This window comes from Camelina sativa, chromosome 17 (assembly GCF_030686135.1).
Source record: "Camelina sativa cultivar CO46 ecotype springtype chromosome 17, ASM3068613v1".
Taxonomy (NCBI): Eukaryota; Viridiplantae; Streptophyta; class Magnoliopsida; order Brassicales; family Brassicaceae; genus Camelina; species Camelina sativa.
In genome coordinates, this window is record NC_141896.1 from 21,658,903 (window position 1) to 21,680,188 (window position 21,286).

The window sequence follows — 21,286 nt, forward strand, 5'->3', positions numbered from 1 at the left end:
ACAGTCAGTAATATAGTCTCGACCGATTTACGCCGTCGGTAATTAGTCGGTATTTTTCTAACCGAAATCCGACCGATTTTATCCAACAGAATTCCAACCAACGATTCGGTCGGAAATTTCTGATTGATTTCTAACTAAATAAATTTCCGACCAGCGATTTTCAACCGATTTACAGTGGTCGGTTAATGGTCGGAAATGCCTCTTTCCGACTGATTTTCGACTGATTTTACCGTCGGAAACGGCTATGTTTTCTTGTAGTGTGAGAGCAAGTCTTCTTGTTTGTTTCTTTAATCAAAAACACAACACCTACGCATATGAGGCCATGACCCATCTATTTAACTTAATCAAATTGAGCCTTTAAACTGAAATCAAAGTGAATAAACCAAATCTTTCTTTGTTTCGGAACAAATGCCCTAGCTCGTCCACGAACTCAATATATCGTAGTCTCCTCATACGACCAACAAATACAACGATCATGAATAGTGAAAAAACTTTAGATGCCATACCAATCGATCTCTTTCACGAGATCTTCTCGAGATTGCCTTCAAAGTCAGTCGGGAGGTGTCGTTGCGTTTCAAAGCAATGGGCGTCCATACTTGGCCATCAAGATTTCACGAGGCTGTTCCTGACCAGGTCCTCGACTCGTCCACGTATCTTATTCGCCCACGAACAATACAACGGTGAATGGCTCTTCTACTCGTCACCTCACCCTCCGAATACATATGAGAAGTCTATTGTAGTATCCGTCGATTTTCATACCAAGTGCCATATAGGCGGAATTTATTGTCGTTGTAGCTATGCGTCTGGTTTGGTCTATATTTCAGATGTGCGGGTCTCAAAAAATAAGGATGAGCCTGTGATATGTAACCCACTCACGGGACAGTATGTGATCTTACCTAAACTCAGAGCAAACAGCCAGGCGAGTAGCTTTTTTGGGTTTGATCCAGTTGACAAGCAATACAAGGTATTACTCATGAACGGTATGGTTAATAATAAAACGGCTTACCATATTCTGACATTAGGAACTGGAATAATGAGGTGGAGGGAGATCCAATGTCCTTTTACTCATCAGCCTTTCGCTAAGGGGATTTGCATCAATGGGGTTTTGTATTATTTAGCTGAGCCAACTGATAATAGTTCTACTGTGATAGTTTGCTTTGATGTTAGGTCTGAGAAATTTAAGTTTATTAAATCAGAATACTTTGATCAGTTGATAAACTATAAGGGTAAATTAGGTGGGACTAAATTGGAGTATGAAACTGGTAGTCGATGGGGTACCCGTGACAATTATAGTGGATGGCGTACTCGTGAGTTACCCGTGACAATCAATGGGGTTTTGTATTATTGCTTAGCTCGTCCAATTGGTGAAAGTTCTGATGTTATTGTTTGCTTTGATGTTAGGTCTGAGAAATTTAAGTATACTAGAGCACCATCCTTTGATCAGTTGATAAACTATAAAGGTAAATTAGGTGGGATTATAATGAAGTATGAATATGATAATAATTATTATAAATGGCGTACCCGTGAGTTATGTATGTGTGTTCTAGAAGATATCGAAAAACAAGAATGGTCAATATGTGTATTCCCTTTTCCGGATGATCGATTCTGCAATCATTTTTCCGTTGTTGGGGTGACGCCTACAGGTGAAATTGTTTTGTGGGAGACGTTTTCTAAGTCTTATGTTATCTACTTTAGTCCCGTGAGGAACACATTCCAATATTTTAATTTTCAAGGCCGTGCAGCTAATTGTGGTAAGGTTCACGCCTTTGTAGACCATATAGAGGATGTTAGTGTTAACGATGTAAAGCAACTCAAGTCAAGCATCTAAGAATCGTTTAAGAGCATTAACAAATTTGATGCTTTGTGTCGTTTAGATGATGTAAACATCAATTATAAGAAATTTTTAAGAAACCAAGTTTTTATCCAAGTCAGAGCCTTGGCTGAAATTGTCACAATTATATAATTCTCTCTATCTTGCCGCTGACATTTCTCTACAGGTTTCGTGTGAGCTTTATTATTCTGCTGGCATATATAGTATTTTGAACTTTATTACTCTGATTTTTTTTTTCTTTTTTCTGGTTAGCATTTTGTTATGGTAATTGTGTTACAGGTTTGTTTGGGAGCAAATCAAACGTTCTTTTAAAACATCTATAGTATTGTTGAAGCTTTTTTTTTTTTTTTTTTGTATTACATCTGTGTTTTTAGCTAAATAGCCACCTCCAACTTTTAAGAGTGATAGCTTCCTTTGATCGTTCTTTTTCCGCCTTGAGACTTGAGCTACAACAATTTCATAGAACATTCTTGTTTCTCTATCAGCTGCCCTCCCGAACTCTCGGATACCCCTTTCTTAAATAAAGTTATTAGTTATAAAATTGATGGTGGATTGATTTATCTTTATGGGTGATAACCCAAGTTAGATGTTGTGATTAATATCAAAACTTCAATTTTTTTTATGTCATCGTTTTCATCGAAGGCTGCAATACTAGCAAAAGCTCTAATGGTATCTGCTTTTACAGCAAGACGGTAAGTCTCGAGGATATCACTACACCACAAGGAATTTGTGTGCTTCACGACTAACATTTTCTGAACAAAAAAAAAAGAAAAACAATACTGTTATAGATTGATGAGAGATGAACACATTAGTGTTTAGGAAATATTATATTGACTCTCATGATTATAATCTTTAGGTTACATAGAATTATATAGTACAAGAGTTTTCTAAACTATAATGATTGCAATATCTAGAATAATAAATATAGAATATATTGTTATTAATCTTGTGATCTTCTAGATCTCTCTATACGCCCCCTCAAGCTCAAGGTGTCATGGAGTGAAGGCTTGAGATTGATACGACTGAAGAAGCATGACGCTTGAATATTAGACGAATATACCGTAAAAGGCCTTGGAGAAGGTACGAGGAAGCAAATAGCTTAGAGAAGTCGTGAACGACTTAGAAACTTATGATCAACTTTGGATCAGGAACGACATAAGTCGTTGAGAAGCATATAGCTTAAAGAAGTAATGGTGACTTGACCAGATCGACTAAGATGGCATGCAGAAATATGCAAAAAGGCACACATATGGAGGAGTCTCGAGTCGAGAGGCAGCGGAGCTGGTTCGTGTTGGAGCAGCGGCAATAGAGCTTTTCTTCATTGGAAGGCAGCTTGGCTGTGACTTGGTCGAATCTCGGGGAGATCATGTCACCATCAGCTTCTCCAGTGATGAAGATGGAAGATCTCATGTTGGTGATATTATGAGATGATTTAAGCTTGTCCAGTAGAAAGTAGTGATAGAAAAAAAAATAAAAAGAAAGATAAACAGATGGAGAAGCGCAATAGCTTAGGGAAGGTATGGGTTAAAGAGTTTGATTGTTAGATCTAAACTCAAGCATAACCTGCTCTGATACCATGTTATAGATTGATGAGAGATGAACACATTAGTGTTTAGGAAATATTATATTGATTCTCATGATTATAATCTTTAGGAGGGTGTATTCAACTTGACATTTTAAGTGATTTGTGTGAAATTTACAAATTCTATGTTATTCAATCATGGATTTTAAAAAGTCTATTAAAATCTACCGTTATTGAATTGATGATTTAAAAGTCTACTTTAAAATCCATTAAAATCTCTTGTTATTGAACTGATGATTTAAAAATCTACTTTAAAATCCACTGTTATTCAAAACAGTTTTGTGGATTAGGATTTTAATAATTTTTAGGATTTTGGAGGATTCTAGAGGATTTGTTTAGTTAAAAATACAGAAATCCAAATCCCATGGTTTTAGGTGGGATTTGAAAGAATTTTACAGAAAATCATATGAACTTACCTAAAATCTATCAAAATTCTAAATTTCCTAAATCCCATCAAATTCTCCAAAATCATGGTTTGAATACACCCCCTTAGGTTACATAGAATTATATAGTACAAGAGTTTCCTAAACTATAATGATTGCAATATCTAGAATAATAAATATAGAATATATTGTTATTAATCTTGTGATCTTCTAGATCTCTCTATAAATACCATTATTAAATTATGTAAACAGAACAGTTGAGACGTCTGAATGACTAATGCTACAAATAGATTTGATTTTTAGCGTAAGAACTGATATCCAAAGATGAATGAAACATAGAGAAAACAAAGTTGAGATGAATGAAGATGAATGAAGTGTTGAATCATTATAGAGAGTTTACACCTTTGTAGACCATGCTGAGGATATTAAGTTTAATATTATGAAGGCAACATATATATGCTGCAGCATCTATATAAGCAAGCGTAAACACGAAAGTGAGGACTGAGGACCGTTGTACAGCCGCAACTAGATCGTCGTACATTTGAGAGCATTAAGAAATTTACATGTGCCGAATCCTAATTGCTTTCCTTTATAAGTTCTATCCAAGTTGTATGCTCTCAGAGTAAACATCAACTTATCTATGAAATTTTATTAATTGAGTCAAAGCCACGGCTGAAGCATCTCCATAGAATTCTCGGATAACAATGTACTCTTGCTGCTAAACCAAGCAGATACTCCTCAATTATGAGTTGATGATGTTGTTAAAAAAACAAAAAGAAACCATTCTGTGATCTATAAAATAAGTACGTACCAATAAGATAAGTCAATTCATCTGGGAAAATCAATAGACGGTTTCAAATAATTTCCGATCATTGCTAAAAAAAAAAAAAAGAATTGATATACATCTTAGGACATCTCCAACCCCACTCTATTTTAGAGTCAAATCTCTATTATAGAGCAACATTTGCTCCAACCCTACTTTATATTTTACTCTAAAATAGAGAAAATAATAGGATTGCTCTATATATAGAGCAACTCTATTCTCACCTCTATTTTTTTATACTATCTCTATTATAGAGGTGAAAATAGAGTAATACATTGGAGGAAAATAGTGCTCTATTTTTGAGTTACTCTATTTTAGAGAAAAAAATAGAGAAATACAATGGAGATGGTCTAATAGACAGTTAAAACCTATGTTTCTTGGGATTTAGGTTAGCGCCGACTTTGAACTTGACGACCATTTCCATATCTAAATTCAGAGTCTTTGTCAAAGATTGTTATATTGGAACAAGTGTTCTTGATGAAAGGTACTAGACTGTAATATTTTGGTAACATATATCATTTTTTTTCTATCTGTAATCCTGACATCTGTTGTATGATCCACAGTTAAGCTCGTTATAAAGTGAGAGTTGAAATCTATTGCCGAGTCAAAAACTGAAGAAAAAAGAGAGAAAGAGAGAAAGAGATAAAAATATGATTTAACAAATTATAACTTATAAAGGCTCGCTCAACTCAAATTTTTGGATCGGTTTTAATTTATTAACATTTTTCCCGACTCATCAAACTAAAAGTGTCGGAGAATTGGAATAGATCTTAATGGCTCTTTTCTCCCATCTATATTGTACTACTTTAAGTTTTATAAATTTCATACTTTTTACTTTTTGTTAAAAACTGTATGCAGATATTTTCTTCTAATCTTTGTTTTCATGCGCTAATGTTGAAAGTTAAAATTTACATAAACATCAGTTTTTGTTTTCATATTACAATGAACATTGATGTCTTCTACATTTCGTGTACCTTTTGTTCGTTTTGCATAGTGATGATCATTTTTCCAACAATTTTTATTTTTAACTCTTTTTATTTTTAGGTTTATTTCTGCTCCTTAAGTTGTATTAGTAATTCACTAAAATGAGTAAATGACCAACATAGTTTAATCCATCGATAATGACATTGAAGTGGAGAGTGTATTTTATATATTGTAAGTTTTGGAAATGTCATCAATAGCATGATGGAGCTTAGATAGATCTTATTAGATGTTTAAAGAAACATGTAACGTAGAAGCGAGTCAAATGATTTCAAATTGTGAGTAGTCTCAAACAAATGAATCTTAGCAATCTAATCGAAAGGAGTTTTAAGAAACTACACATCAGAGTCAAAATGGAGATGATTTAAACGAAATAAACTTAAGATTGAACACAAATTTTTAGTTGATATTGTAATGTTCGAATGAATATAACAAAATGCATCATAATTTTTCTTTTTATTTTTAATGATATGTTGTTACAAAAATGGAGATAAAGAATAGACTCAACCACCATATACTAAAGAGTAGAACTATAGATGCAAAACCTCAAGACATAGCAGGCAATTATAGCAATTCTGTAGCTCCTAAAGAATAGGAAACAATGGTCGAACCTCAAGAATTACACGTACTTGTTAAGCGTCTTGACAAATACTTGTTAAGCGTCTTGATCAGTTATTCTCCATCACTGATCAGCGAGATTACTCTTTAACAGCGGGCCGTCTCGGCACTCTCTCAGCAAGTCTTTTATTTTCCGGCATACTTTCTTCTTCGTCTTGGTGAGAAGCAATGCAATTTTTGTTGTGAGGATGTTTGGGATTTTAAAGGGGAGAATGCTATTTACACGAAGTGAGAGATCTTAAGAATCTCACTGACGAAGGCATTTTCAATTTATGGTGATTGTTAAAAAGTGGAAGGGATTTTTTGTACAAATCGACGTTAGGTTGACTACCTAGCAGTTTAGAACCCCTAATTGCGGAAGAAGACCAATAGACGTAACCTATGGAAGGTGAACCAATTTTAAGAGTTACACGTGTCATTCTCTTGCGTGCTGACGTGTCAAGCTGAGGGAGAGAGTTTACCTACTTTCATATATATGATTATTTGGCCAAATTTAGCGTTTTCCGTAGGTCTGGAAATTTAGTTAACTGTTATAGTAATATGATATAACCATTCGGATATTACTGATAACCAACCTATACCAAATGGTTATATATGGTTATATCATATTACTGAATAACAAACCAAACTTGTGTTTGGATACGGTTCGATTCAATTTTAGGCCTTTAAATAACTGAATAACCAATCAAACTTTGGTTTAGATATGGTTAGGTTCAGTTTGAACCCAAACGAAACCGAGAACATAATAAAATCAAAGGATGCTGATCGGTTAAACCAAAATCACACTGAATAAACCAAATTGATCCTTGATTTTGTTCGGAATTAATGCCCTAGCTAGTCCACGAACTCTATATATTGAGTCAACTCGTACGATCAACAAATACAACGATCATGAGTAGTGAAAAAACTTTAGATTCAATCCCAATCGATCTCTTTCACGAGATCTTCTCGAGATTGCCTTCAAAGTCAGTCGGGAGGTGTCGTTGCGTTTCGGCGCGATGGGCGTCCATACTTGGCCATCAAGATTTCACCGAGCTGTTCCTGACCAGGTCCTCGACTCGTCCACGTATCTTATTTGCCCTCGAAAAATATAACGGTGAATGGCTCTTCTACTCGTCGCCTCACCCTCATCAGAATACATATGAGAAGTCTATTGTAGTATCCGTCGATTTTCATACCAAGTTCCATAGAAGCAGATGTAATCGTATTTGTAGCTATGCCTCTGGTTTGCTCTATATTTCAGATGTGTGGATCTCAACAAAAAGTAAGGATGGGGATTCAATGCCTGTGATATGTAACCCACTCACGGGACAGTATGTGATCTTACCTAAACTGAGAAAGAACAACCAGTCGAGAAGCTTTTCTGGGTTTGATCCAGTTGACAAGCAATACAAGGTATTACTCATGAACGGTATAGTTAATTATGAAACGGTTCATCATATTCTGACATTAGGAGCTGGAATAATGAGGTGGAGGGTGATCCAATGTCCTTTTACCCATCAGCCTTTGGTAAGGGCATTTGCATCAATGGGGTTTTGTATTATTTAGGTAAACCAACTGATAAAGTTCTAATGTAATAGTTTGCTTTGATGTTAAGTCTGAGAAATTTAAGTTTATTAAAGCAGAATGCTTTAATCAGTTGGTAAACTATAAGGGTAAATTAGGTGGTATAACGTTGAAGTATGACAACGATGGACGACGGGGTACCCATGGTAATGTTTGTAGATGGCGTACCCTTGAGTTACGTATGTGGGTTCTAGAGGATGTTGAGACACAGAACTGGTCGGAATGTATCTTCCCTTTTCCGGATAATGGATTCTGCAAACATCTTTCCGTTCTTAGTGTGACTACTCGCCACCTCTCTTTTGCAGGGCGTTTGCAGTTGATAAGCTCTGTTCTACACAGCTTGGTCAACTTTTGGATGTCTGCTTATCGACTTCCCAATGCTTGTATTAAGGAAATCGATGGCCTTTGCTCAGCTTTCCTTTGGTCAGGACCCACTCTCAGTACAAAGAAGGCAAAGGTGGCCTAGAAAGACGTCTGTTTACCTAGGGAAGAAGGTGGACTAGGTTTAAGGTCACTAAAGGAAGAAAACACGGTTAGCTGTTTAAAACTGATCTGGCGTCTCTTGTCAACAAATTCATTATGGACACAGTGGTTACGATCCTATCTGCTTCTTAAAGGCTCTTTCTGGTCTATAAATGAAAACACTACTGCAGGTTCTTGGATGTGGAAAAAAGTGTTGAAGTTCCGATCTCTTGCATCGAACTATATCAAGTATGAGGTCCACAATGGTAGTAATACATCGTTTTGGCATGATAATAGGTCGAATCTGGGTTGTCTGTTGGATGTAGCAGGGCAACATGGATGCATAGATATGGGAATATCTTTACATGCCACGGTCAAAGAGGCTCTAGCTCATAGGAGAAGAAGACACAGAGTAGATTACCTCAACCACATAGAGACTGCTCTGGATGAGGTTCGTATACTCGGGATGGTAGAAGTTGAGGATACGGTTCTGTGGAAAGGGAAAGGAGGACGTTACACATCTAACTTCAGAACAAAAGAGACGTGGGAGAGTTTTCGGGAATCTCGGGGCTACAAGGATTGGAGTAAAGGAGTTTGGTTTACTCAATCAACTCCAAAGTACTCTTTTATCACTTGGCTAACGGTTCTTAATAAACTCTCAACAGGTGACCGAATGCAGAGCTGGGATGGTGCCACAAACACATCCTGCGTTCTCTGTTCAAATTATCTCGAATCCAGGGATCATCTATTTTTCTCATGCCCTTACTCAGCAGAAATCTGGACAGACCTAACACTCAAGCTCCTTACAAGTAATTTCTCAACTATTTGGGCGGACAATCTGGTTCTCATCTCTGATGCGGAAATGAACTCTACTACCCTGTACCTAGTGCGTTATGTCTTTCAAGCAACCATCCATACTCTCTGGAGGGAACGGAACAGGAGAAGACACAGTGAAACACCAACCCCTGCTCCTCTTCTGATCAACCAACTAGACCGGACCGTAAGAGATAAATTACTCTCCATCAACACTCGCAGCAAAGGAAAATACGAAGCAGCAATGGCAGCATGGCTAACTACAAGATATCCCTCTGTTATTTAATCTCCATTAGATAGCTTTACTTTTTAACCAAAGCTTAAAAACTAAACTTTTTTTTCGAATAAATTTTACATTTTATTCAAAAAAATAAAAATAATAATAATAATTGTTTTGTTGTATACCTGGACACCTAAGTCTTATGTTTACTTCAGCCCCGAGATGAACACTCTCCAACGTCTCAACTTTCAAGGTGTTGGGGCTGATTATCGTACAGTTAGTGTCTTTGTAGACCATATAGAAGACCTTAGTGTTAACATTCTCAAGTCAAGCATTTTTGATCTTAGGAGCTTATGATCCTTTGCGAGCATTTACAAATTTGATCGATGCTTCCTGTTGAAATATATACATGTTCCAAACTTGATTGCTTCCATTGCTATTCAAGTCAGCTAAAAATCTCTCTATTTGCTACAAAATGTTTTTTTTTTTTCTATGTAAAAATCAATTTACCAAAGAAAACCTTAAGAAATTAAGTTTTTATTCAAGTCAGAGCCATGCCTATAGTTGTTTACGTAATATTTATAGTCTGTGAGTGTGACAAATTAAAATTGGTTTACAGGTCTTCTCATTTTCATTTGAACACATCAAGATTAGATACAATAAGTTGAATCATTGTCGAATCAAAAAGCTTTTCAAAGGAGGTTTCCACTAGTGAATACTTGCTTTAGGATGTACTAGTGAATCTTTTTTATGCTCCAAAGCCTTTTAACATCATTTAAATCTAATGTTGGTGGAAATGTCTGACATTAGTGAAGAGCAAGGACGAGCCTCCATACTTGTTGCAGCAATCAATGGCGTCTTGATTCCATTGGTTCTGCAATCGCATCTTCCAAATCTGATTCCATTAAATTCGATTATTGCACTTTAAAAAAACTGATTCATTTTTTTGGAGAGAAATAATAGTTTTGGATACCAAATGGGAAAAAAGCGTCACTGGCCAATATTTCTCCAACTATTGGACTCTTGAACTCTCGGATATCAAGATGAATGGAAGAACTTGTTTTCGAACTTAATACAATGAGACCTAAAGATGAATGAAACAAACAGAAAACAGAGTAAAAAAAAACGTAATACCCACAAATATCTACTGTTTTAACAGTAACACTTGGTTATAAGATTCCAAGCGATTCAATATCTTTAAGAGGTAGCATAATCAATAATCAATAATAACAACTTATTCCTATCTACTCTGTTTTCTACAATGAACGACTAAAACCATAAGCATGACGTTTATAGCAGGACCACCAATGTCTTCTTCACAATTCTATGCTCGATGCTAATTCCACTGGAAGTAGTAAGTTTTAGTATCATAGAAGTGATACATACAAATTGACAACTACCGCATCAAGTGTACCTACTACCTAGAAAATAAAAGAACGTACGCCACAGTTTCGTGAAACTGAATTTGATTTGCGAAAGCGAACCGAGTAAGTTGAGTTTTACCGGTCTGAACTCGTAACGAACCGAGAATAACAGAAGGTTACTGATCGGTTTATGCCTTTAAACCGAAATCGAACTGAATAACCTAAACCTAGGTTGCCCTAAGCTAAGTTTCGTACTCTGTCTCTCCCCATCAGATAAACCAATCAGTAACCTTTGTTATCACGAGACAGTATGCCATCTTCCCTGTCTTGACGAGGAACAGAAAGATTTTCAGTTATTTAGGGTATGATCCGATCGATAAGCAATTCAAGGCGTTGGCGTTCATTGCTTATCTATCTTGTCCTGATGTTCATGTAATTCTGACAGTACAAGGAACTGAAAAAATGGGATGGAGGAAGATCCATTGTCCCTTTACCCATCATCCTTCTTCTGAAGGGATTTGCATCAATGGGGTTTTGTATTACTACGCTCTCCAACTTGAAAATCGTGACGATGTGATTGTTTGCTTTGATGTTAGGACTGAGAAATTCAAATTTATTGATGCAAACTTTGTTCCCGATCAAGTACATAATATTATTAACCTGAATTTGATAAACTATAAGGGTAAATTAGGTATGATTTATTGGCGGATTCGTCGTATGCTTTCTGGTGAAGCTGGTACAAAGTTTGACCTTGAGTGGCTTATGTGGGTTCTAGAGGATGTTCATGAGAAAAATCTATATTTTGCGAGAGATTGAATTCTTTAATAAAGGCCACTATGGTGTAATCGTTGGAGTGACTGCTACAGGTGAAATTGTTTTTTCAAAGACGAATACATGTAGACCTTTTTTTTTATTTACTACTTCAATCTCGAAAGGAACACCCACCAAAGTGTTGAAATTCAAGGCTTAGAGGAGGGTAGTATAGTTTTTGCTATTGAAGACTATGTAGAGGATCTTAATGTTAACGATGCAAAGGAACTTAGGTTAAGCTCAGTAAACCGAGGCCTAGATATCATCAGAAAAAAAGCCTATAACCACAACTTATTAATTAGATTTGGATTTGGTTAAGAGGTTCTTGGCTGCATAATGGATTTGGTAAGAGGTTTTATTTTTTCAGGAAAAATATATACTGAGAAAGTTGTTATTAATTAGCTTTCCCCAATCCTCCAGAGTTATCTTTACGTGATTTAAAATACAGTCTGTACGGAGACGACATTCTTTAGCAATGTCATATGTTGAGATGGATGCTCTGTCACATGGCGATCTCTACGATCACTTGACAATTGCTATAACTTCATTACAAAAGCTTAATGAACTTTAAATTACAACGATTTCATAGAACATATCTAGTTGCTCCATCTCTGTTGAACTTTAAAGTAAACAGATGTAGGATTAGATTATCTTATTGGCTTAACAGCTTAGTTAGACTTTGTGACTAATATATATATATTAAACATTTTTATTTACATTTTCTTTAGCCAAAGAATTATTTTTCGCTTTATCAAAAATAAAAATCACAACTTCACTTTTATATTATTGACTCTGTTTCTTAACCCCAAAAGGCCAAGAAAGAAAGCCAACTAAACCCCGAGAACCAACCAAAAACAAAAACTGCCGATTGGTTTATGCCTTTAAACCGAAATCGAAATGTGTAACCATATTTGGTTTGGAATAAATGCCCTAGGAGAACCCTCCCCCAACTGATCCATGAACTGTACCTTCGATATATGTATCCGATGAGGCAATTACAACAATCAAGTGTAGAGGTTTAGCTGTGTCCATCCCAACTGATCTCATGCTTGAGAAACTTTCTAGATTGCCTGTAAAGTCCATCGGGAAGTTTAGCTGCGTGTCTAACCTATGGGGGTCCATGTTTCGCCGTCCATATGTCACGGAGTTGTTATCGGCTCGTCCACGTCTCTTATTAGCGGTCGTACGAGACGGTGAGTGGAGCTTCTTCTCGTCGCCTCAGCCATCAGATCCATATGGGAACACTTCTCCTGTAGCAGCCGCGTATTTTCAAATGAAGTTGTTCTCTGAAGACATGATCCCTTATGGTTGTAGCTATACTTCTGGTTTGATTTATTTCCCTGATATGTTGATCTCAAAACTTTCAGTACCTGTGATATGTCACCCTTCCACGGGACAGTATGCGATCTTACCTAAACTGTATAGCTTCAGGAATTCAACAAGCTTTTTAGGGTTTGATCGTATTGGCAAGCAATTCAAGGTATTGTCCGAGGCTTATCCGTTTTCTGATGAAAGGGTTCATCACAAAGTTCTGACATTAGGGACTGGAAAACTGAGGTGGAGGAGTGATATACACTGTCCTCCATACGATCGTTCTTTGTCTGATGGGATTTGCATCAATGGGGTTTTGTATTACTTAGCTAGCACGGTTTGTGAATCCTCTTATGTGATAGTTTGCTTTGATGCAAGATGCTTTTGTGATCAATATAGTTATAAATTGATAAGTTATAAAGGTAAACTAGGTGGGATTAGTTGGAGTTATGTCGGCAGTACCCTTGAGTTGCGTATGTTAATTCTAGAGGATGTTAAGAAACATGAATGGTCGAGATATGTCTACTCTCTGGGGGAGAATGCAATCGTTGATCCCAAAAATGTTGACATCGTTGGAGTGACTGCCGCCACTGGTGAAATTGTTTTGTGTGAGAAGTATAGTTCATCTAGACCGTTTTGTGTTTTCTACTTCAATCCCCAGAAGAACACTCTCCAAAGAGTTGAAATCCAAGGTCTTGAGAAGAAAAGTAAAGTTTATGTTTTTTTAGACTATGCACAGGATTTGAATTCTAACGATACAAAGCAACTCTTGTCAAGCCTAGTTAACCAAGGCATAAACATCAGTACGGAACGGCCAAAACCATAGCTAGGTACGTAGGCATGACCTCTGCAACTCTGCTCCACCTGTGAAGAACAAGCAGCCTACAGTTCGGATATGCAGAAACAAATATTTGTTGTCGGCTAATCTGATCTTGGAAGCCAACCCAAATTCTGGCAGTTAGTGTGACTTCTCGTTTAAAAGTTTCGTGTGGGTTTTATCATTATGTTGACTTAACATTTTGTTCTTTCTGGTGAGTGGTGAAACATTACCTGGGTGGGAGTTGTGAGCAAACTAATGAACTATGTTGCATGGAAACGGAAACGGAAACGCGGAAACGAAACGTTTCAGAAATGGGAAACGGGTTTTTTCAAAAATTAAATAATGGAAACATGTAGGAAACGTATATACATATATATATATATAGAGAGAGATATAATAAATCCCCAATCATAAAAACTATATTAAAAAAATCTGAAACAACACAAATTCAAAACATATATTAAATAGTTTAATTAAAAGTAAATCTGTAAAAAAAATAAACATTCAAAATCAAAATTTTTGACTAGCATCGTCATATATTTAGGGATTTTAACTTTTAGGCTACTAATTATATTATATTTTTTTATCATTATATGTATCATGGATTCTTATATTTTCAATTTATTTATTTATTAAATTTTGAAATTATAGAAAAGAGTTTCCGTCATGTTTCCAAAACGGAAACGGAGTTTCCATCGTGTTTCCAAACAGAGATTTGTAGGAATCGTGTTTCTGTGACTTGTTTCCGAGTTTCCACGAATTTCCGTTTCCGAAACGTTTTGGAAACGGGAAACGCACCTCAAAAAGAGTTTCCTCTATGGAATAACACTTGGCTTCTAAGATACAATATTTTTCCTTTATTCACGGTGCACCATCTCTCATATTGTTCAAGGATTTTTTTTTTCTTCTATCAGTGTTATTACCATTGCTACTTGGAACCAAACATGTTTCTTAAACTTTCTTGGATGACATTTTGAATTCCTCACTAGTTGTATCGGAGAATGAAATTGAGTCCAAAGATCAATGTAATAAAGCTTGATGCAAATTCTTTGATCCCAAAACCTGTGAGTATCAAGCAACTCATCACAACGGAAAGAGCTTGCAATATGTAGTAAGAATACATAACAATTAACACTGAACAGATTCAATACACGCTGCAAGACCTTATCCATGAGATTCTTAAAATTAATGGAAAACAAAAACACACACCCACCCACAAACACACACACACCTTTACCATTTTTAAACAAAAGTTAATGTGCAATAAGATTCATTATACAAATCATGTCACAGCCAAATTAGCAATAAAATGTAGATAGATTAGAATATGTGCGTTCTTTTGTCCAAATTCCAACAATTTTTTTTTTCTATTATTCTTATGATATTCATCACTTTCATAAAAATATCGAAGCGAAATGCAAGACAGAATATTAATATTTTAGTAAAACAATTTCTCAAAAGAAATCTATAACTTATGACAGTTCTCTATGTCTTCAAATTCTATTATATTCTGTTAAAGTCTCTAATCCCATACCCCCACCCTCCCCCACATAAAGTTGAAATGTATAATATAGAGATTATTTTTTAAGAAAAATACATATATATTGCTTTTTAGAAAATAATTTGGAGGGATACAAATTAATGCAAATCAATGATAATCAGTGACCAATTTGGTAAAAATCTTAAAAGAAAATCTCTTCATTTTTAAAACCAATAAATCTACACAAATTCATCTCCCAATAATATGTATTCCATTTCTATATATAAATTTCAGAGACTCTTCAATCTGTATTCACATCTCTCTCTAACAAGCAAATTAATACAGCGATCATGAATAGAGGAGCAAACTCACTTTCCCTCCCTAATGATCTCATTCCTGAGATACTCTCGCGATTGCCTGCAAAGTCAATAAGGAGGTTTCGCTGCGTGTCGAAGTTATGGGCGTCCATTATTTGCCGTCAAGATTTCACTGAGTTGTTCCATACCAGATCCTCATCTAATCCACGTCTCTTAATTGGGGTCGAACAAGACGGTGAGTGGAGCTTCTTCTCTTCTCCTCAGCCTCAGAGTCATTATGAGAAGTCATCTCTTGTAATAGCCGACAGTTTTCATATGAAGTTCACGAAAGACATGTATCCCTACTATTGTAAATATGTTTCTGGTTTGACTTATTTCCCTAATACGCGAATCTCAAAGGATGGGGGAACAAAAAAAATGTGGAGCCCAAAGGATGGAGACTATAAAGTTCGTGTGATATGTAACCCTAGCACGGGACAATATGCGATCTTACCACCTGACCTCAACAAAAACTTCGATGGTTTTTTAGGGTTCGATCCCATTGGCAAGCAATTCAAGGTTTTGGTCTTGAGCAATAGAGTTTCTGATGAATTGAGTTTTGATATTCTGACATTAGGAACTGAAAATATGAGGTGGAGGAATATCCAGTGTCCTTTACCCCATTATCCTCATTTTTGGAGTGGAGAGATATGCATCAATGGTGTTTTGTATTATTTAACTCAATCACCTGTTGACATCTATGATGTGGTAGTTTGCTTTGATGTTAGGTCTGAGAAATTTAGGTATCTAAATCTAAACTCAGACTGCCCTAGTAGATCTTGGGCTACTAAATTGATAAACTATAAGGGTAAATTAGGTGTGATTAATTTCGAAGATGATTATGATGGTGGATTTCCCCTTAAGTTATGTATGTGGGTTGTAACAGATGTCGTGAAACATGAATGGACGGCATATGCCTACACTTTGAGGGCTGAGAATAAAGTCAATCGAATCGACTTTATTTCTATTGTTGGTGTGACTGCTTCAGGTGAAATTGTTTTGGCGAACAATATTGCATCTAAACCGTTATATGTTTTCTACTTTAATCCTGAAAGGAACACTCTCCAAAGTGTTGAAATCGAAGGTGTTAGAGTAGAAAAAAAATCAGTACTTTACTACTACTTTGTAGATCATGTCGAGGACCTTAGGTTTGATGTTATGAAGACAACATATGCTGCAACATCTATAAGTGAACCAGAACAGAGCACATCAACATAATTAATCTACGGAAGAAGATCATCAAGTGAGGAACGTGGTTCACCTGGAACAAGATCGTTAAACGCTTGAGAGCGTTGACAAATTTGATGCTTCGTGTCTTTTAGAATATGATTAAAATTTAAAGGTGTCAAAACCTGATTGTTTACCTTACCCCTCAAGTCAGCTGAAAATGCTCTCGTGACCCAAGTTGTATTTGTATTCTCTCTTTATGGCTGTAAACATTAAGTTATTAAGATTTTCACTTAAAGTTACTAAAGACTGAGGATTTAGAAAGAAGTAGTTAATTACTATATGGCTTGCCAATGTCTTGACAACAGATGTTGGCAATCAAGTGAAATAAAAAGTCTTGACAACAGATATCTCATATCTGCGAGGTTTTCTTTTTTATCTGTGACGTCGTCGACATGTCAAGATTCATATATAATTTCGACATTCTTATTTCTTTCTCTCTCCTAGGAGATCAGATTTTAGAGATTCTTCTTTATTTCTCTTGTGGAATAGATGTACGCATAAATATCAAGTTATGTGTATCATTTTTTAAAATTTTAGTAATTTATTTTCTAACACTTTTAAATACTTTCCTTTTTGTCTATCTTCAAAAATACATTCAGACCCATTCAGGAGGAAGGTGGGTCACCTAACCTGGGTAACTAATAAAATAGTTGGTTTTTACATGTATTTACGTAAAATTTCAGAAGCACAGATAGTAAATTCTGTACCGCTGACCTCCCCAAACCCGAGTTTGAACCCCCAATCTGTCATATTAATATTATTTTTCTTGTAATTGATCTCCCTAAATTTTAATCCTGGATCCGCCACTAGTTGCGACTTGACATTTACTTTTTTTTTTCACTTTCTGTTGACTCACATATAAAATATATATTGGGCTGTAAATTGATTTTCAAGATATTTCATAACTATTATCTCTTTACCATCTTTTAGTAATTTTTTGATTAAAAGCATTTAATTTAATTTATGAAACATCAACTTTTTTTTTCTTTATGATCATGTTATAATTTGTAGTTTCGCTTTTTTTAATCGGCATACATTTCACATTTTTTTATATTTTGTTATATAACTTATGAGTAATATGATAATTGATTATTTATTTTGCAACTTCCATTTCAAAACTCATTAACACACTTAAAATTTAAGCTGTAATCATTTTTTATTTTTTTCTTTCAAAAGTCTGAGTTATATTATTAGTTATAATAAAATTTTAATTGTATTTTATTACTATTTTAACATTTCATTATTTTCATAATTTATTTTTATTTATGTAACGTCCGACCGCCATCTTATGCGTCCCATTTATTCATCCATTTGGCAACCCTCTATATTTTTTGTTTTCATGGATGAATTCGGCATATTATCATATATAGGATTTACATATACAACATATATTACTGTCAAGAGTGATTTATTAATATTTTAATATTAAATATTTGGCTTTTTAAAAAATTAAAGATTCAAAACTTGAGAAAGAATTATTAGGTTGTGCTATACAAATGAAATAAAATATACAATAATGATGTGTTTGGCGACTCAAATATCATGATCTAATAAAGAATCATTCTCATTAGTTGATAATTTTGTGATAACATAAATATTCACTAAACGAATATTTTAATTTTACTTTAAGGTAAAGATAATAATAGTATTGCTTTACTATTTTAATATTTCATTGCTTTCCATAATTAATTTTTATTTATTTAAATTTCTATTAATTAAAATTAACATAAATATACACTAAAAAAATATTTTAATTTTAAGTTACGATTAAAATAGTAATAGTATTGTGTTTACTATTTTAAATTTTTATTTATTTTAAATAATGCATTTTTATATTTAAGTTTTTCTTAATTATAGGTAACATAAATATATATTATAAGAATATTTTTAACTTTATTTTAATGTAAAGGAAATATTATTGCTTAGATGAAAGTTTAGATAGGCTAGATGGAAAGAGGACTCTCTAGAAAACATAATTCGTATATTCTTGCAAAATTCCAAAGTACTCTTGTGGAGTAGTCGAATCCTCTATATATTAATAGAGAAGCACTCTCTTAAAAAAGCTGATGTGTCGCCGCTAGAGAGCTCAAGACACATCATTATTATTTACAGTTATATGCCACTGTGTTTTTAACAAAAAGTAATAATAATAAGAAAACAAATGTGTTATTCTTAAATACTTTATCACATAACTTTATTAATATTAATTAAGTTTAAAATGATTTATTGAAATGCATGTGGGTTATTTGCGGATCTCACGAATTCAAGAGGGACGAATACAAAGACATTTTGCAGCTCAAAATATTTAAATCTGTTGCAGAATGACTTAGCGGACGGGTTTGACCCGGTTAACAATTTTCATCCGGTTCATGAATTTTTTTTTTTTTTTTTGCGGTTTTTATCTAATTTGATAATTTAAAAATTTTGATAGAAATCTAATCGATCACTAATTTGGTTCACATTCGATCTAGATTCGTCATCATGTCAATCTAAAATTTATGGTGAAACGATTACTATTTTAAATTTTTATAAATTTAATGAATTCAAACCAATAGAAATTTGTATTATAAATGTTATACTAAATAAATATATTTACAAAATAAATATATTCTTGTTTGTTTATACGAAATTATTAGTCATAAGATAGGAACTTCCCCTACTAAAAAACCCGCTACCTAAAAAGAAAAAAAAAAGCCCAAGAATGAGAGATGTAATTAGGTCGGACCGTACTTTAAGAGATTTGTATTTATATCTCTTTCTCCGTCCGATAACAAGCAAACACAAGGATGATCATGAATAGAGCAAACTCAGATTCCATCCCTAATGATCTCCTTCTTGATATACTCTCAAGATTGCCTTCAAAGTCAATCGCTAGGTTTCGTTGCGTGTCGAAGCTATGGAAGTCGAGTATTTGCCAGCCATATTTCACCGAGTTGTTCTTCATAAGGTCCTCCACTCGTCCACGTCTCTTAGTTGGGGTCGAAAAAGATGGTGAGTGGAGCTTCTTCTCGTCGCCTCAGCCTCAGAATCTAGATGAGAAGTCGTCCCTTGTAGTAGCCGCCTATTTTCATACCAAGTTATTTGAAGGCATACGATCATACAGTTGTAGCTATAGCTACGCTTCTGGTTTGATTTATTTCTCTGATCTGCGGATCCCAAACGAGGATGCCGATGTATTGAGTGTGATATGTAACCCTAGCACGGGACAATGTGCGATCTTACCACCTAAACTGAGAACAACCTCCAGCGGGGATTTAGGGTTTGATCCGATTGGCAAGCAATTCAAGGTTTTGGTCTTTGATGGTAGAGTCGATGGTGTAGCGCTTTATAATATTCTGACATTAGGAACAGAAAATTCGAGGTGGAGGGAGATCACATGCCCCTTTCCCTATTTTGGTCATCGTGGGCAAAGGGCGATATGCATTAAAGGGGTTTTGTATTACATAGCTTATGGCATTCCGGGCAAAGTGGATGATCTGATAGGTTGCTTTGATGTTAGGTATGAAAAGTTCAAGTTGCTAGATAAAACTTATGATATACTATACAGCTATTGTGAATTGATAAACTATAAGGGTAAATTAGGTGTGATTAACTGGAAGTATTCTGAGGATGGTGGATTTCCCCTAGAATTATGTATGTGGGTTCTAGAGGATCTCGAGAAACAGGAATGGTATGGTCGACATATGCCTACACATTGAGGGCTGAGGATAAATTTGTTAAGGTTAACAAAAATCTTCGCGTTGTTGGGGTGACTGCTTCAGGTGAAATTGTTTTGGCCAAGACAACGGCATGTAAACCTTTTTATGTTTTCTACTTCAGTCCCGAAAGGAACACTCTCCAAAGTGTTGAAATCCAAGGCGTTACAGAAGAGGAAGAATGGTATAACAATCCTAGAGTTTACTACTTTGTAGACCATGTCGAAGGATCTTAATAAGTTCGATACTTTGAAGATAGCACATGCTGCAACATCAATAAACCCACCAGAATAGAAGCGTAACCCTACAGGCACCAACATCAACATCATCTAGACTATGTAGAGGATCTTAATATGTACTAGGCATACATGACCTCTGTAACTCTGCTCCACCTATGAAGAACAAATACGAATTATTATCTACCCGAGAGTGAGGACATGTCTAATCTGATCTTGGAAGCGAACCCAAATTCTGGCTTCGGTACTTCTCGTTTACATGTTTCGTGTGGGTTTTATTATTACGTTGACTTAGCATTTTGTTCTTTCTGGTCATCATGTCCTTATTGTGTAAAACATTACTTGGGAGTTCTGAGCAAAACTAATGCTTTATCTTACAAAATGCTTTAAATTTCTTTTAAGACCTCTACATGTATTCTTGTTTGCCTTGGAAAAAAAACCTATTGAGGAAAAATTGGTTCAAGATAGCAAAAACATGTTTGAAGCATTCAGTTAAGACCGATCACCTCATTATTTTGACACCAAACACATATTGCTCTGGCATCCGCTTCACCTCATCCACTAGACTTTCATGGGTTCCTAGCTCCTTTCTTGCAGCGCATCTCTTATAAATTCATTCACAGCTCTTGGTATTAAGTACTATTATAAAATAATTATATATATATATATATATATACATTATTATTGTCACTCTTCTTTGTTTGA

At 35.0% G+C, this 21,286-nt stretch overlaps 4 pseudogenes across 2 annotated transcripts; all 4 read left to right on the forward strand.

Annotated features, from left to right (window-relative positions):
* The first annotated feature begins 376 nt into the window (after nt 1-376).
* Nucleotides 377-3,608, forward strand: LOC104759579 (F-box protein At3g57590 pseudogene; annotated as a pseudogene). Its single transcript, XR_015587635.1, has one exon. The product of XR_015587635.1 is annotated as an F-box protein At3g57590 pseudogene (transcript).
* A 3,501-nt stretch (nt 3,609-7,109) lies between these two features.
* On the forward strand, nt 7,110-9,436 carry LOC109129910 (putative F-box protein At1g33020 pseudogene; annotated as a pseudogene). The gene has a single exon (XR_015586261.1). The product of XR_015586261.1 is annotated as a putative F-box protein At1g33020 pseudogene (transcript).
* Nucleotides 9,437-15,398: 5,962 nt separating this feature from the next.
* On the forward strand, nt 15,399-16,888 carry LOC147924157 (putative F-box protein At1g31090 pseudogene; annotated as a pseudogene).
* Nucleotides 16,889-19,435: 2,547 nt separating this feature from the next.
* On the forward strand, nt 19,436-20,871 carry LOC147924158 (F-box protein At1g67130-like; annotated as a pseudogene).
* The last annotated feature ends 415 nt before the right edge of the window (nt 20,872-21,286 follow it).